Here is a 17,723-nt window from a genome sequence, read left to right as displayed (position 1 = left end):
CAAAGTTGTAATCTTCGATGTGGGTGGCCTTGAAAGCATGTCGACAAACTTGTTTTGTGTTTCCCTTCTTATACTTGAGCACCAAATGAAAATGTTGTAAAAACACATCCACTTGTAATGTCTAGTCTGTTGTAACTTACTTTGGGCTTGCAAGTAATGTAACGACTGGTGATCCATGTGGATTACTGTCTCCTTTCCCATCAAATAGTGCTTCCACTTTTTCACAGCTTGCACCATGGGCTAAATCTCCTTATCGTAGGTAGGGTAGTTAAGGACTACCCCATGGAATAATTCAGAATGGTAGCATACAAGCCTTCCTCTTTGCATCAAGACAATTCCCATATCCTACCCACTCACATCTGTCTCCACTTCAAAGGGTCGTTGCAAGTTTGGTAATGCTAGAACTTGTGCTTGGCTGATCTTCTTCTTTAGCTCCTTGAAAGCCTTCTGCTGACCTTTTACCCACTGGAAACTCTTGCCACTTGCTATTATGGCATGGAGTAGTGTCGCTACCGCTGAAAATGAGGCTATAAATTTCCTTAGGTATTGTGTTTCCCCATTGAAACTCATGACCTCAGAAACATTAGTAGGCATTGACCATTTCATGATGGCCTCCATCTTGGAAGAATCTATCTTCAACTCTCCTCCACCAATCACATACCTTAGATACACCATGGACTGTTACACAAACTTGCACTTCTTGAGATTTCCTAACAGCTGACACTTCTTCAACGTTTCCAGCACCTACGTCAAATGTGAAATATGCTCCTCCCAGGTAGCACTATATACCAATATATCATCCAAACAGGCAATAACAAATGAATCTATAAAATGGCGTAGTATATAATTCATTAATCTCATAAACATAGCTGGTGCATTACATAGGCCAAATGGCATGACTAGCCACTCATACAAACCTTGCCTAGTTTTGAATTCGATCTTCCATATATCTTCTTCTTTGACTTGAACCTGGTGATTTCCATAATTCAAGTCCAGCTTTGTAAAGTATTTTGATTGCTGCAATTGATCCAACAAATCATCTATCCTGGGCAGGGGGTATTTGTTCTTGAGCGTGATTTTGTTCAACGCCTTGTAATCTATACACATCCACCAAGTCCCATCCTTCTTTGGCACAATGATGATGGGTGACCCACACATTGATGTACTTGGTTGAATGACACCCTGTTATAGCAGCTGTTGCAACCATTTTTCCACCTCACTTACTTCTATAACAAACTTTTAATAAAGGTTGTCATTGATGTCAATATGGCATTGGATGAGATGGAAAATATTCTTGAGATGCCTAATGAATATCATGAAACCCTAGAATGATATCATAAGGTTGAAGACAATAGATGCCTGGTTCCAGATGATGATGTCATAACTCTTGTTTGATAAGAATGTCATCAATTAATATGTCAAGCCACTAATGAAGAAGTCTTAAGAAGTGCCAAGTGCCAAGTGTCAATCATATGCCTTGATTGATGATCTAGAAGCCCTTGATGACATATGAAAGACTACACTTGATGATTCCATACACTTGATGAATGACCACACTTGATGAGGCCTTCTTAACATGGTTGGAGATCATTTGATGGTTGGAAGACTGCTTTGGAACTCTCCTAATGGAAAATTGATGGATGTTGCACTGTGCCATATCATTGCACTATTATATGATAACACATGATGATACATTCATTGTTGGATAGTTGGATACATGATTATGATGACATGGATGCTGCACTCCTACATCATCCTATGATGACATTTTTGGAGAAGGCAAACAATACAGTCACAAAGAAAAATATAAGGATAGTCACAAAGAAAAATATTTTTTACCACCTTAGAGGCATCCATCCAAAATGATTTCTATACCATCTTAAAGAGGATTTTTTCCTCTTTCCAATGAGCCTTTATTTTCCCCAAAACCCCCAATAGTTTGTGAGAAATTGAATTTCTATGTTGGAAAATGGATATTTAATTATTGAGCGACCTACTCTTACACTCTCATGTCGACCTACCTATAAAGACATGTCTTTTCACCTTGCCTAGAAAAAAATACTATAAAAATACAGATTCGGTCCTCATTTCAAGAAAGTAATTCGGTGATCATTTCAGAAGGAAAGGACATAAGAGGTAAGGAGGCTGAGGAGCACAAATTGCAAACCTATGGAGAGTAGTCTTGTATTGAAGCAAGATGCCTGAGATCAGTTTCAGGAATAAAAAAAGGGAAGGATCCGAAGTTAAAATAGTGATCCTTGTGACAAGTTAAGGCTCAAACAATTACTTATTGAGAACTTAGATTTGTGTTTAATCAAACCATGCTGCAATACCATAATTTTGCCTCAATCTTCGGACCTGTAATAATTTATGTGGAACTGTGGCATTACAAATCTATGGAAGAAGTTCATATTGTCCCAGTGGAAATCTAACTTGGATTTGGGTGGTTGTTTGAAGCTCGGTCTTGTGGAAATTACCTCATACTCAGGAACAGTGGGTCAGATCCTCATCATACACACATAATTCAGTGCACTTATCATACACAGAACTGTTCTACCTCAAGCTCGGGCTATCTTCCCACAAATTATCCACATAATTATGACACAATGAACGCTGCAACCCTAATTGAGATCATCACTTGGTGCAACCTCACATCTTTAGCCTTCGGACTAACTGTCGAAGTATTATTCACCTCGGACTGAGCATCATTGACCTTGGAGTGTGGAAGCACTGGAAGCAACATTAACCTTTCACTTGGAGCAACATTAACTCTCAGACCTATAGTGATCATTGTTAAATAAAGGACATTCAAACCAATAGTGGATGCCTAAGGATAATCCAACATCTTGAAGTAACAATAAAAAACCACTGGTGGAGGCCTAAAACATTGGACAATCAAGCTCAAGTTGATGAAGCTAATTGGTCATAAGAAGAGTTTAATAATGCAGAATCCTATTGAAGGAACTCAAGTAAGTACATGACTCATTTTTGTATCAATATTCATTGAAGTCAGTGAAGTGCTTTGGAGCACCTTTTTAGGAGCTCGTGGAGACATCTCTTTTTGGGCAACATTGTGAAGACTCCCTTGAGAAGTTCTTGAAGAATCCCTTGAAGAGGCTTAGAGCAGGTGCAGGACTTGGGCTGCCTATTGTAGACACCTTGTTGAGAAGCCTTGACTGACCTTGGAGTTAGTCTTGAAGACCCTGATGCATTATTAAAAGTCATCATGAGGTGACCTTGGAGATCTAGTTTGGGTGCGATGAAGAGAAGTGGTGACACCTTCTAAGAGAACAAGGTTTCCATTGATTATATAACGTGAAGACCAAAGTGAAAACTAAGCATAGATTGACAGGGCTCGTTGAAGAAGACATTGGGAGCCGTGAAGTATAACCAAATACATCTTAATGAAGTAAAGTGAGGGTTGGAGCCCAAGAGGTTGGAGCCTAAAAAAGACAAGGTTGGTGCCTTGGAGGATAGGGTTGGAGACCTAGAGGATCAGAGTCCTCAAGAAACCAGGTTAGAGCCTGAACTAGATATAGGGTTGGAGCCCTTGAGGTTGGTGCCTCAAAATTGACAAGGTTGGAGCCTGGGAGATTAAAGATTAGAGTATTCATCTAGGGTTGGAGCCCTATACTATTATTGTACTTGATTTATTGTAAAGAAGAAATTAAAAAAATATTTATTCTATTATTGTTCATTTTTTGTTCTAAATATAAGTGATCTAATTGGTAAAAATAACAATTGAAAAGAAATACTGATTCACCCCCCCCCTCAGTACTTCCAACACAAACTGCCTGTACAACCCAATATTTGGCAGTGGGGAGTCTTACAATGGTTGAATCTCGTGCTCCACTTATCTCTTAGGCGGTAACCCTTTAGGCTCACGGAACACATCCTTGTATGCCTGTAACAAATCCTCCAATTATTGTTTTTGTTTCTTAGTACACCCCTCCAGGATGAGTTGCCTCTTATTGGCTCCTCTTTGGATTGAATTTCTCTTAAAAATAATAAAACATACTTCTTGCTGGAACTGATCAATTTCTCCGCTTGCTTGGCACTTACCAGTTATATTTTTGACTTGCCTTTGTGCGCATTGATGATGACCAATTTTTCATCCTTAACGAGACGATACTGGTTGAATCTCATGAATATTGAATCATGAATGTACATGTATGGACTTCCAAGCATGGCTCCACATACATCAAGGGGAACTGCATCTAGATCTACTTCATCAACAAAATCAACACTGATAACAAATCCAGTTTTGCAATGTTTAGTTACCTTCATCTCTACATCCTTGTTTAACCATCCTAGTGGATATGGGTTTGAATGATCACGAACTTCCAGCCCCAAGTTCTTGACCAGCTCTGCTGTAATGAGATTCGTCAGTGATCCCAAGTCAAACAAAGCATCAATCTTTGTCTTCTTGACTGGTATATTTATATGGAAGAGCTTGGCCATTTCTTTCTCTTCCCATTGTTGAAGGCTACTCAGATTCACCTCCTCTTGCATTGATGTACAAATGATCTTCTCATCCACGTTCGAGTTGCTTTCAACTTGGGTGCTTGAATCAGTGGCCATGGGATCCTTCTTATTATTATCTTTCTTCTTGTTCTTTGGGTTTAGCTCTGGATGCAACTTCCAACATTTCTCCTCTATATGGCCATCTTTGTTGTAGTGGTTGCTCGGATCTTTGCATTGGTGTGCTGTGGCTGCCATCTTTTTATCTTTTCCCCCCATTTTCTTCTTCTTTCCCTCCTTAGAAGCATCTTGTTTCTCCTTATACTTTGATCCACTTGATTGCGCTCTCTTCAGACCTATGTTCTCTAGGTATTATGCCTGTGCACAAGCCTCGTCCATCGATTTGGGCTTGAATAACATCACTTGCTCACACAAATGGCGGTTTATACCCCCTAGATACTAGAGGAGTACATCAGGGTCCTTTAGAGAGATACCCAACATTATAGCCATCTCTCTAAATTCCGAGGTGTACTCCTGCATGCTTTGGCCTATCTTTTACCAGAAGTAATGCCACCGGATCCACTGGTCCTGCACGTACCCAATGGGATAAAATTATGACTTAATGAGGGTTTTGAAATCCTCCCACTTAGTCACTGGAGGTTCTAGCTCCAACCTCAGGGTTTCTGTGAGGCTCTCCCACCAAGTCAATGCATGGCCATCTAATTCCAACCGCGCAAATGAGATCTTTTGCCCTTCCTCAATCTGATGGACGCTCAAATAAAGTTCTAGTTGTTGCAACCAATGGTTCAACTTCAGAGCATCGATCTCGTCGTAGTACGACTTGATATTGACTTTTGCTTTCATTTTAAACAAGGACTGATTCACGACACTTGAACTGGGTTGACATTTTCCATGTTCTTTCTTCGGCTAGTTCTCAATTTCTTCTCGATCTCCCTATCCCCTTTTGATTTTTCATCTGCATTCGAACCCCCGTCTTCTCCAAATATCTCAAGCTTATTGCTCAGGGTCACCATAATGAGGTTTACATTGCAATTTATGCCTGCGACTTGTTGTTCCAGCTGCGAAAAACCTCACCTCTACAACATCAGGAGGGTCATTTACAAATTCGTCGACCATGATTAGGGTCTTATGATTTTCGACCCCACTGACCTAGATCCCCTACAAACTCAACAAAATACGCAAAGAAACCCGCTCTAATACCAATATGATCCATAAACCATCGTGGATATTCCACTGGATAGTTTTTCACAACATATATGATAACATATATTAAAAATATGAGATTCTACATTATTACGGTTTTATTAAACTTTAAGATCTGTATATTTAACTGTAATTAGTGCATGCATGCAAATGAAAATTATGCAGAAAAATAGAGAACGAAAAAATAAGATCACACACACACACAAGTCACAGAATATGATCTGGGAAACCCTTTAGGGAGAAAACCCACTGGAAGGTGAGACTGTTTCATTCTCTTTCTCTATTTGGAAATATGGCTACAGGTACAAAGAAGTAAGGCCTGTGCCCAGTGGGTTGCTACAGTGCGCAAATCCTCTATGTGTGCTCTACCTCCTATCCCTCTTGGCTATCTTTGCTCAACTATGGAACACAATTCTCTTGAAAGAATAGAATGTCTCTTCCTTCGAGTGGTTTAGTTATAATACAACCCAATAGCCTGCTAGTGGTTAAGTTTGACTACATCAACTCTTAACTAGAGTTACAATATAGAATATTCTAGAGTCTTTTACATCACAAACACGTGGCTAGACCCTTTTCCATGAATAATGAGGGCTGACGCGACATCCTCCCAAATTATAGGTGTGAAAACATGAAGGTGAACTTATGAGTGGCATAACTTTTGCATAGAGACTTCGATTAACGTGATTTTTATGTCGTTGAAAATGTTTTTGTGTGTATAACAACATGAAAATGTGTTGCATTAAAACGTGAAATTTTTACCCCAAAAGAATGTTGTTTGATGCCTCAAAATGCTCTCGGAAGGTTTCAGACCCCTTTTCATCAAACTAGGTCCCGCTGGTAAAAACGGTTCTCTGAGTTGATCTTTGAGCATTATATATCTCATCCAAATTTTTAGACCCCTTAATGTGTTTAAAATTCATATTTAACTAATCCTGTGTTTTCTCTAGCTTATTTCTAAGAGCAACTACTTCTTCTTCCAACTTTTCACATTTTTTGCCTTTTTCTTTTAACTATTGTTATAGGATACCTTCAACCTCTTTGGCCTCTTCTAATTCAATCTTTAACATGAGAATCTCTTCAGATTAAGGTTCTTCTTTAACATATTTAATCAAAATTTCCTTTTGTTTTTTGTTCTTTTGTTTGAGTCTGTCAATTTCTTCTAGAGCACTAATTAACTCTCCTTCAAGGTCAACTTCACCCTCTTCTTCTCCACTCAACTCACATTATGTTTTCTAGTTTGAGACTCTAGGGAGATAAGTATCTTTATTATGTTATATTTACTCTTTTATTTACCTTTGGAATTATTTTGTTCCTTGTTAAATGCACATTTTTAGGCTTAATTCCCTACTCTTCCCCAATTAAAGCACTTAAAAGGAAGTTTTCCTTTATACTTACCAATCCCTTTCTTTAGTATTTTCACAATTTGCTTCTTGTTCATATGAGCCTGAGCATGAACACTCTTGGTCTCTTGCTAATTTCTTATTTCCTTTAAATGCTGCATTGCTTGATGTATATTTTCCTTTTGTAATCCTCATTTCATATGTTGTTAAAGAGCTTGATCCATTGTTAAAGTTTCAACATTAGACATCTCTTCAATCACTAATACTTTGGGATTAAATTTGGCAAGAAGCGATCTCAAAACTTTTTGTACTATTGTAGACTCCTTAATTTTTTCATCCAGAGCGTTCTTAACATTGACAATTTTATCAACTCGAAGAAAAACTTAGTTATTTCTTCATCATCATTCATTCTCAAGGACTCAAATTGCATTTTGTAAAGTTGTAATTTGGCAAATTTCACTTTATCATCTCTTTCATGAATGTTTTTTAACTTATCGCACATTTCTTTAACAGTCTTACAATGCATTACTATTACAAATTCTAACTGAGTTAGCCCGCCAAGGATATCATTCACGGCTTTGGCAATGAAGGAAAATTCCAATTTATGATCTTTATCTACAATAACTAGTGGTTTCTCATACCCATGCTCTATTTCACCCCAAACATCTAATCTAAGGAACATTAAATATGTTCACATTCTAACTTTCCAAAAAGTATAATTAGTACCATTAAACAAAGGAGCTTTGTTTGTAGAAAACCCTTCTTCACTAGCCATTCGTATGGCTTATATCTTCCTTTTAGCTGTTAGGCTGATATAGAAGGAACTGACTCTGATACCAATTGTTGGAAACTAGGCAATTACTAACATGGGGGTATATTAGTAATTGTGTCTTTTAACAATGACAAATTTTAAATTATTTTAAACCTTTAAACCTTTTCTTTAATAATTAACATATTTATATAGATGTTCAACAATTAACCATGAATTCAAAGGCAAACACACAAGCAACAGATGCAACACATGCAACACATATAGACACTAGATGTAAGTGGAAACCCATTAAGGGCGAAAATGATGAATTTTGTTGCTGTGATGTAAATGCAAGCACCCACTTCCCTTTTACATTAGCTTTTGTAGGCACCCACCTATAGGAGGCTTCAATACCTCTTTTAATTTGCAAGCTACAACTTGTTGGAAGCACCCACTTCCACTTCTTATAGGCCCCAACCTATTCTTTTTCATGCTACTACATGAAAGGAGACAACAATCCCCTAACAAATTTAAAATTTACTTTGTTGGTTGACTTGATTTTTAAATTTTGAATTCCTCCTCATCTCTATTCTGTACTCTATCTCTACTCCTCTACAACTGTTGATCTCCTTTGCTCCTTTATCTCAATTCTGTTTTTCACTTCAACTTCTCTTTCTCTCTCTTGCTAGGCAAATGTGTCGAATCAGGTCTATCAAAATTCAATCAAACAACAATTCTGCATTGCAAAAATCCATCTTTATATGATTCACTATTTGGTTTTATTCCAATGTAGGGATTTGAAATTAAAAGGCGGGCCACCCATTTGTTTCACATTATTCTCAAAGTTGGAATCAACATTTGCATAAACAAATTCCTAGCAAGGAAATGAATAGTTTTCCAAATGAATAGTATTCCAGATGTATATTTGTATTCCGGATGCCTAGTAAGAAAATAAATAGTCTTGAACCTTTGAAATTATGGATAAGACACTTGGCAAGTCATGCCTACAGTGACCTTAACATTACATTGAATATTTTGATGTTGTGCAAATCATCACCTCCTATTTGATGTAGGAATTCAAATCACTTATACATAAAATTATGCCAATTATTCCATATAAAATTTCAAAACTCCTCCTCCAATGTAAACTTAGGACCTATGGCTATACTAAAGTTTCCATTGAAATAAAACAATATGGACATGGGCAGGATCAATATGCTCTAGAAAGAAAAACTATTGACAGAGAGATTCATAATGATTTCTATCCATGTTTGAAAATTGTTACTGCAAAATATCCAACATTTAAATCTTCTTCCAAAAACTAAAAATCTCCTTTGTAAATGCCTTGACATTACCCCACAGTGTGTTCTTTTTGCAATTACCGTGAGCAATCTAGCCCCTTAATGTTCTCATATGTGCTATGAGTTCCATCTATATCACCTTCCAATTTCACAATATTGCATCTCTAATGATTTATGCCTTATATCCAAGCCTCTCACCTTGACTTCATTCAGGAATAGAAAAGGGTGTTGCATGCCATGTTTTACTATTTGAATCTTCAGTGCCAATGGAAGATGTGAGCTTCTTTGAATCAAATTTCCTTTCATTTTCTGACTGATATTTTTACACATAAGACTCAACCATAATGCACAACTCCTTCTTCATCAAGGTCAAGATCATTTATGAATCGAAATGTTAGTTCCTCAGTTTCATTGACGATTATTTTTGCAAGCCTTCCTTCAAAACCCACAAGAAGCAAGTCAAAGTAAGCATCTACAATGTAATGACCGCCGATTTTCTTATGGAACCTCATTCCCAATGGCCAACCATAGATGTACTCTAATTTTGGGTTTGGTGTAGGAGGATTCTTTGGATTACATATTTCAGATTTATTAGGCGATGTAACAACAAAGTCAGTCCAACCCACATCAGGACCATTAAACAAACTCTTCAAAGAATAGAAAAATTCAGAACTTCATGGGGCAAATCATGGAAAGGAATGCTTGGGACATAACAAATGTTAATAGAAGGTTTGTTGAAATGTTGATATTCTGCCTAGCTGACCTGATCCCAAAGATCACATTGAACAATAATCGACCAATTGTTTGCACACAAGGAAATAATTTGACTAGACCTTTGACTGATGATTCACGCTACTTCATAATGACTTGAGCATGAATGAAGAAACATGCAACCATCTCAGGCCTTCAATCCTCAAAACGCGTGTGCTCAATCAGTGTCAGGACACTTAGAAGTATGATAACTTTTAAACACTTGATCCAGAATTTGAACTTGGGTAGCATGAATTAAACCATGTGAGGAAGGAACCTTCAGATGACACATGAACACTTCTCTCCTTCAATAGGTGATGGATATTGACCCTCATGAGGAGTTTGATCTACTATAGATAAAATTTCTCTAATGAAAACTCCTCTGACATAAAACCAACACTACTAACACCATCTATAGTTCGGGTCATCAAGCCCATGCCTATCTTTAAAGCAAATGGGGTTTCTTTTTCTCCAACCAATAGGCTAGAAAGTAATGCCCTTTCTTTTTCTCCTAACATTCAAGAATGTTAAATTCTCCAGAAATGAACCATGGTGCATGAGGAAGTTCATCTTCTATCTAATGCAATGATGCTATATGCTCTTGTCAATCTTCAAAGGTGTAAATATTGGCTAGACCTAGGATTTTACTGTCTCAATTGAGTAAAGGTGGAAGGAATCTTTTGGAGAGGGGCTAGTTCCTTGGTTAACAACTCTAGATAAGTGAAGGGAGAACAACACTACAATGCACCATTTTCCTTTTGTTTGCTCATAGAAACACGACGAGCTTTGGGCCATATGACGACCATAGACACACATATCATGAAACTTTGATTTAAACTTCTTGCAAATAGAGAAGATTTGTCCCACCAACTGAACACAATAGTTGGAAGAAAATATGTTTTCTTCTAAGGTTACTTTCATTACAAACCATTGGAATTGTTCATCGTTGCCTCATTGTCTTTTATAAATTATAGAACACCATAAGAGTTATTGAGAATAGCTAGTTATCAATGAAACCAATCTCCATGAGTGGCTTATTTCAACCATTTAGCTTGGTTGCTAGCGTCTTTTGCATTTTATTCTCCTAAAGCATGAAGGAGATTGAGTTCGATGACTACCATTACTTGGTTAGGTTGAGATCGAGGAAGGGTGATTAGTTGTAATTGTTGATGACATGTTGTGTCTGGTTGTAGCTGCAGATTTTCAGGCCAAAGACTTCATGTCTTGATTCTTGGAAATAACATAATTTTTGTTCTTCCTGACCTCTCAACTCATTATAAAATCACCTTGAGATATTAGTGGATAGTACAATATATGGTGATCTAAGTTGTAACACAAAATGTAGGAGTTACACGAAATGATGTTGTAGAACACCTCCCTTATAACCTTGTCCCCTACTTGGATAATAACATATTCCTCAAGTTCCTCTAAAAGGTTCATGATCGAAATTCGATCATTATATTATTTGTCACTATGTTGATGCTTTAGAGTTGAAAAATTAGATGAATTAGCTTGCATGGCCATTATCTTTTAATGTTAAGTCCCAATTTGGAGAATTAGGGTCTAAAACCTTCTAGAGCCATTTTGAGGCATTGAACAATGTTTTTGGAGTAAAAATACTCTTGCTTGTGCTAGACCCTTTTGACACTCTTATACATTCAAATACATTTCGAACAATGCAAGAATTGTGTTAAATAGAGTTCCGATGCAAAAGTTGTGCCTCCTACAAGTTGACCTACCGTGTTAACCATCATGGTATGAGTGGATGCCACATTAGCCCACATTACTCATGCATATGGGACTCGCTACATGTGGAATTTGAAGAAGAATTTAGAAGTTCAAACTCGTAACTCTAGTTGACGGTCGAGGGAGTCAAGCCATAATTGTTTATCAAACTATATTAAATATCAGGTACATTAGGAGGAGTAGGGGTTCCATTGTATGTTACTGTATTTTGTTCCTTAGTTGAGTAGAGAAATTAAGAGTGGGAAATTAGAGAGAAAAATAAAGGTGTTTAATTTCTTGTAACAATCTCATAAGCCACAAGTCTTAGGTAACTCCAAAAAGAATACCTCTTTCTCTGTACTTACACTTTAATGACCCATTTCGATTTATGAGCAAAGGGTATTAGCATGCATACGATGTAGGTAAATGATAGCTACATATGCATACATCACATGCCTTACACTAGTATACTTATTAAATAATTAAGAAAAATGTTTAAATGAATGATAAATGGGCTAGATATCTAAATTATTGAGAAGGGAAATATTACCTAAAATTCAACACTTAAAATTTACATATTAAATACTTCGTACTTATAAAGTTGTTAAATAAATTAACAATTTCAATCCTTCTAATGTAAATATTGATCACCATAGCATTAAAGTTATAAGTTAATTATTGTTTATATATATATATATATATATATATATATATATATATATAGTTAAAATTATTAGTGTAATATAACAAACACTTGATATATATGTATAACTATTCATTTTATTTAAATATAATAATTAAATTTTATAAAAGTTAAAATTATTAGTTTAACATAACAAACATATTAAGATATATACATACCCTCACCTCCTAGTTACACGTAAAGCTTATGACTGTCAAATAAAACCTAATGAGAAAAGAGAGCAGAGCAACCTCACCTTGAAGCTGAACTTCTCCCATAAGGGTTTCCTAGGGAAAAAATTGTGTCCATTATGGATGGTGTGTGTATTTCTATTTATCTATATATTTCACACTTTAGTTAATTTATTCATTTAATCGTAAAAACCAATAAATAAACAATCCGATATCAAATGAGAACTAACATACATAGTAATGTTTCAATAATTTTATCAGATCTTATTATGACAAATTATTCTCTGAGAATATCCATAACAATTTACACATCAACTCACCTTAATGCAAATGGCACTTGGGCCTTGGGTTGAAGAACCACTTAGGTTCATGGGAAAAGATAAACATTCTAGGGCTGACTATGATTGCATCAAGAGGGTAGGGAATTCAACCTAGACTAGCTAAGCAAGCTATGCAACTTTGTCATGCAAAAAATCATGAGATGAAAAATAGAATGAAACCAAAATGTTCTTGTGTAGCAGGGGGCTGTAATGCATGATTTCCATCACATGAGCTAAGTCATTGAATTGTAATAAAAATAACTCTTTGATCAAGTTGTGAGTATGGGTATACTGCAAAACATGTAGCTCATAAAATTCCCTAATCGACTCAAATTACTATCTTAGGAGGAACCCTCCTAACAAAAGCACCTAAATGTAACCCATCCTAAGCTGATGTTAAGAATAGTCATATTCAAATTCATGAAAGTGAATATCAAGAAGGGGTCATTACCTCATGATATTAAATCTGTGAAACAAATTGCCACTGAATCTTGGGTGCCATGACTACTATTTCATTTCTTTCAATAGAATGATGGATCTTTCATGTTGTGAGGAAATCATTGTATACCTACTAGCCTTATGACCCTATGATCTTTCCTTGATAGGCCAACCATGCTCGTTAGTCCAAAAATGCATGCAATAATTTTGAATCAACCTGGAGAGATCCTAATCCTTCCATCACTCTCTACATCATATTATAATGAAAGGGCTTTCCCTCTTCCTTGTTAAAGGAATTTAGTGACTGGGCATAGTAATCACATCTCTTCTTAGAGATAAGTTACCACCATTATAGCCACTATATATTGCTATGTACATTATGCTTTTTGCCATTAGATTTATTAATAAATTTTGGTTTCCACTGTAAAACAATACTTTCAATTACGTATCTTGTGTTTTCATTGTATTCTTTCATTTTATTTTTTATCCAACCTAACTCATTTGGAACCTGTTGTAGTTGTGTGATAGTTGTGGGATTAATGGTTCGGTATGAGGGTTTTGTTACATTTTTAGTCTTGTTTTTCTTCCACCCAATTAAGTTGTAATAGAAAGTGCATAAAGAAGAACCTTGTTAACGCCTCCTAAAAATGCATTTATAATTGCATTTTCTTTTCCCTCCTTATAAATAATCTCATGACAATACCCTAATATCTCTATGACCCACATATTAACCTACTTAATTTAATCCTTTAAAAATCCCCATTTCAAAACATTTCACTATGATAAAATCACATTAATCACGTAACAAGAAACTTAATATTATAAAATCACATTAATCACGTAACAAGACACTTAATATTCACTTATAAGATTCACAAATCAATCTTTCTTTGTAATGATAAGACTTGCAACTCACACTTTCTCACTTTCTTTATAATAACAACACTTACATCTTACTATGTAATAATAGCACTTTGAAACACACACTTCATTGAGTCACATAGCAAGCCAATACATATTTATTCAAATTTAAAATTGACCATTTATATCCACTTATAAGATTCACAACTCAAACTTTCATTGTAATGATAAGATTTACAACTCACACTTTCTAATGGTAACACTTTGGAGCACACACTATCTTTGTAATGATAAGTAATAATAACACTTTGAAGCACACACTTCATTGAGTAACATAGCAAGCCAATAAATATTTATTCAAATATAAAATTGGCAATTTATATTTAATGATATTGGTGTAATGTAATTATTTTACGTCAGGTTTTGGTTTCCGTGATACAATTTTTGGTGTGGTTTTTTAAAATATATATATATATATATATATATATATATATATAATTAATATTCTGAAAAAACTATTGAAGTATCTAGATTATATAGATTTTGTGATTTTCAACAAATTTAAGAAAAATTTAATAAAAAACATATTTAATAAAATCAAAATATATAAAAAAGTTAAAATACAACAATGACAACTTTGTAATGATAACACTCACTCATACTTTCATTTTAATGACACTTTATGAAATCCACATAAAAAACCTATAATAAATACATGGAGGTAGAAAACAATAGAGTAGTCTCTAACAAGGCCATAAATTTACTAGGAAAAATAGTGGAAATTCCAACATGATTTTTGCCAAAATCAAGTAGAAATTTTGGGAAATTTGGATTATTGTTGTCAAACTCACTGATTTTTGGTGGAGAGAGTTTTTGATTTCAATGGTGCTGAATCCATTTCCATTCCTATCATCAAATCTTTTGAAAAAAAGAAAAGACCAAATTCCTAGGAAAATTAACTTTCCAAACAAATGTGTGGTCTCCATACAATAGGAAAACAATTCTTAATATCACTGAAGCTAAAAGTTCAAATCTCTAAATCAATTTAGGGTTAGGCAAAACTCTTTGAAATAACATTCCGCCACATATATAACAATGAACTGTTTAGATAATCCTTCAATAAAGAGTTTTTGGTTTTTATGGTGCTAAATCCATTTCTATACTTTGAAATAACATTCTACCATATATAGAACACTAAACTATTTAGATGATCTTTCAATAATGAGTTTTTGATTTTGATGACGATGAATCTATTTTCGTTCTTATTATTATGTATTTGAAAAAAAGAAAAATCCAAATTCTTAAATTTCTTTTTTCAGACAAACATATCACCTCCTTCCAAAAAAATTCTTATAATTTGAATGAAGCTAAAAATTCAAATCTCTAAATCAATTCAGCCATAGGCAAAACTCTTTGAAATAACGTTCCACCCCGAACTATTTAGATGATCCTTCAACACGCCTGGGTCAACGACCCTTTCAACTTCCGAAGAGCCGCGAGCTATCTGAACAACCATTCAAATCCGCTAGGGTTATCTGCCTGAACCACCATTCAACTCGCGGTAACCACGTAATTATTCCACTATCTTTCATTAGAACCTAAAAGTAACCCTTCAACGATCTCCTTATGTCGAAAGCTTTCCATTCCCCTTCCTCATTTGCATTCAATCCATCGTGAATTTGCGATTAGGGTTTCCTCTGTCTCCGCCCCTGCCTCCATCACTGCATATTCCCACGTCATCGTGAATTTGCTATTGGGGTTTCCTCCGCCTCCAACTCCATCACTGCACAGCAGGAAGAGGGAAAACCCTCGCCTCCACCTCCATCATTGCTTATCCCCGCAGCAGGAAGAGGGAAAACCCTCGCCTCCACCTCCATCACTGCTTATCCCCGCAGCAGGAAGAAGGAAACAGCCGTCTTATTTCTCTCTCCTATGGACTACCAGGAATTAGCGGGAGGGAAAGAACTCTGAAAATGTGTTATTACCACTTCCTCCGTTGATATCGCCATTTTCGCTTCGTGATAAGAGGAATCAGTGGGCTACCATCATCTTGGTCTTCGAGCTCAAGGCGTGGAATGGGTTAAACCTGTACTTCTTCATGAATTACTTGTAAGTTCTATTTACACTTTATTGGTATAGATCCTTCTCAAACCCTGATGTATAGAGCTTTGAAATCCTGATTTATTGTGCTCTGTAAACTTCTGTATGTCTAAACGCTTAATGATTAAGATGGATATGTGTTAATTGTATTGGTATACAATCGCATAGGTACATCTTAAACCTGTTCAACACTCAAAATAAATCAGCATAAAAAGATAAAACAATCTTTTGGGGGTTAAAAATGTTAATGTTTTTATTTCTTTAAATTCATTTGGGTTTGGGACAAGCCCTGCTTTTCTACGCATAACAACTCTATATAATGTTTCGTTGGTTCACTGTAACCAGTTACAGGATAAGGCTTATGGATGGGATTGTTCAGTGCCTCCCGAAAGGTGAAGTGGTGGAAGAAGACCTTTCAATATGGTCAAATATTGAACTGGTTTGGATGGAAAGTCAAATGATCTTTACAACTCTGTTATTGTCGCAGCAAAGCTCAGTGTCTCTTGATCATGGGCTTGGGTGGAGTAGGAAAGACAACGCTTCTAAAACAACTCTTTAACCAAAGATTCTCAAATTATTGTGCATCCTGCTTTTTCTTTGCTTTTTAAAGGCTTGATTTAGTTGGATGGATAAATAAATCACACGTAAGAAGGTAAAGAAATGCTTAAAAGCATTTTATAGCTGTCCCTGCTCTAATAATTTTAGACGATGTAGCTCATGCTGAACAGTCCAGTGCATTTTTGGCGATCAAGGATGCCATTCTCCCAAACAGCTTAATTTTGATTACATCTCAGGGCAATCATGTTCACACTGCAAAGATTTGAATATCTGGTTGTTGGGTTCTTACTGGTTTGTGTGGGATTGCCCTTATCTTTGAAAGTGATCAGGGCATTTCTTTGGGGAGAAAATGACAAATCTTATTGGGAAGACCAGTTGGATAGACTTTAGCAAGTCAAAGTTTCCACTAAGACATACCAGATATTGAAAAATGATTGTGAAAAGACAGGGATATGGCCATAAAAATCATGCCTTCTTTCAGCTTCATACAGCACAAAGATTTGAATATTTGGTAAATGAGTTTTTAATGGAGTGTAAAGGGTTGCCCTTATCTTTGAAATTGATTGGGCACCCCGGTTGAGGAGGAAATGACAAATCTTATTGTTTTGGAGTTAAGTTGGATAGATTTTAGCAAATAGAAGTTTTCACCAAGACTTGTAAGAGATTAAAGATTAGTTATTGGAAGACAACGATGTACCCATAATAAGATATTATGATTCAGGTGAATGTTTATCTGGAAAGGTAGTCATCGGTCCCGTGCGGCCTTATAATCATAAATGGTCATAGATTTTCATAATGGTCATTCTTTTGTTTTTGGGACTTTCACTGCCCACTTTATTATACCAGTGTCATCTCAGATGGTATTAGCAGGCTTCATGTTCAAGAATACTTAACAAACTTTTTTTTAAGCAATTTCATTTGTGTTCATTGTGCATCCCTTTTCTTTCATGTTGATGATTACTGTGTTTCAATGTTCAGTGAAAGAAAAAGTGAGAAGTGATATATTTTTTATTTATTTGCT

General features: G+C 35.7%; 1 long non-coding RNA gene across 1 annotated transcript; it reads left to right on the top strand.

The window, feature by feature from the left end:
• Window positions 1–15,478: 15,478 nt before the first annotated feature.
• Window positions 15,479–17,504, top strand: LOC149188901 (uncharacterized). The gene is made up of 2 exons (XR_016255849.1): window positions 15,479–16,153; window positions 16,490–17,504. It is a non-coding gene; the product is annotated as an uncharacterized LOC149188901 (long non-coding RNA).
• Window positions 17,505–17,723: the final 219 nt, after the last annotated feature.

This window comes from Pinus tabuliformis, chromosome 3_1 (genome assembly GCF_031772625.1).
Source record: "Pinus tabuliformis cultivar Carrire ecotype Pingquan chromosome 3_1, CPIR1, whole genome shotgun sequence".
Classification (NCBI taxonomy): domain Eukaryota; kingdom Viridiplantae; phylum Streptophyta; class Pinopsida; order Pinales; family Pinaceae; genus Pinus; species Pinus tabuliformis.
This window is presented reverse-complemented; position numbering and strand designations above follow the sequence as displayed.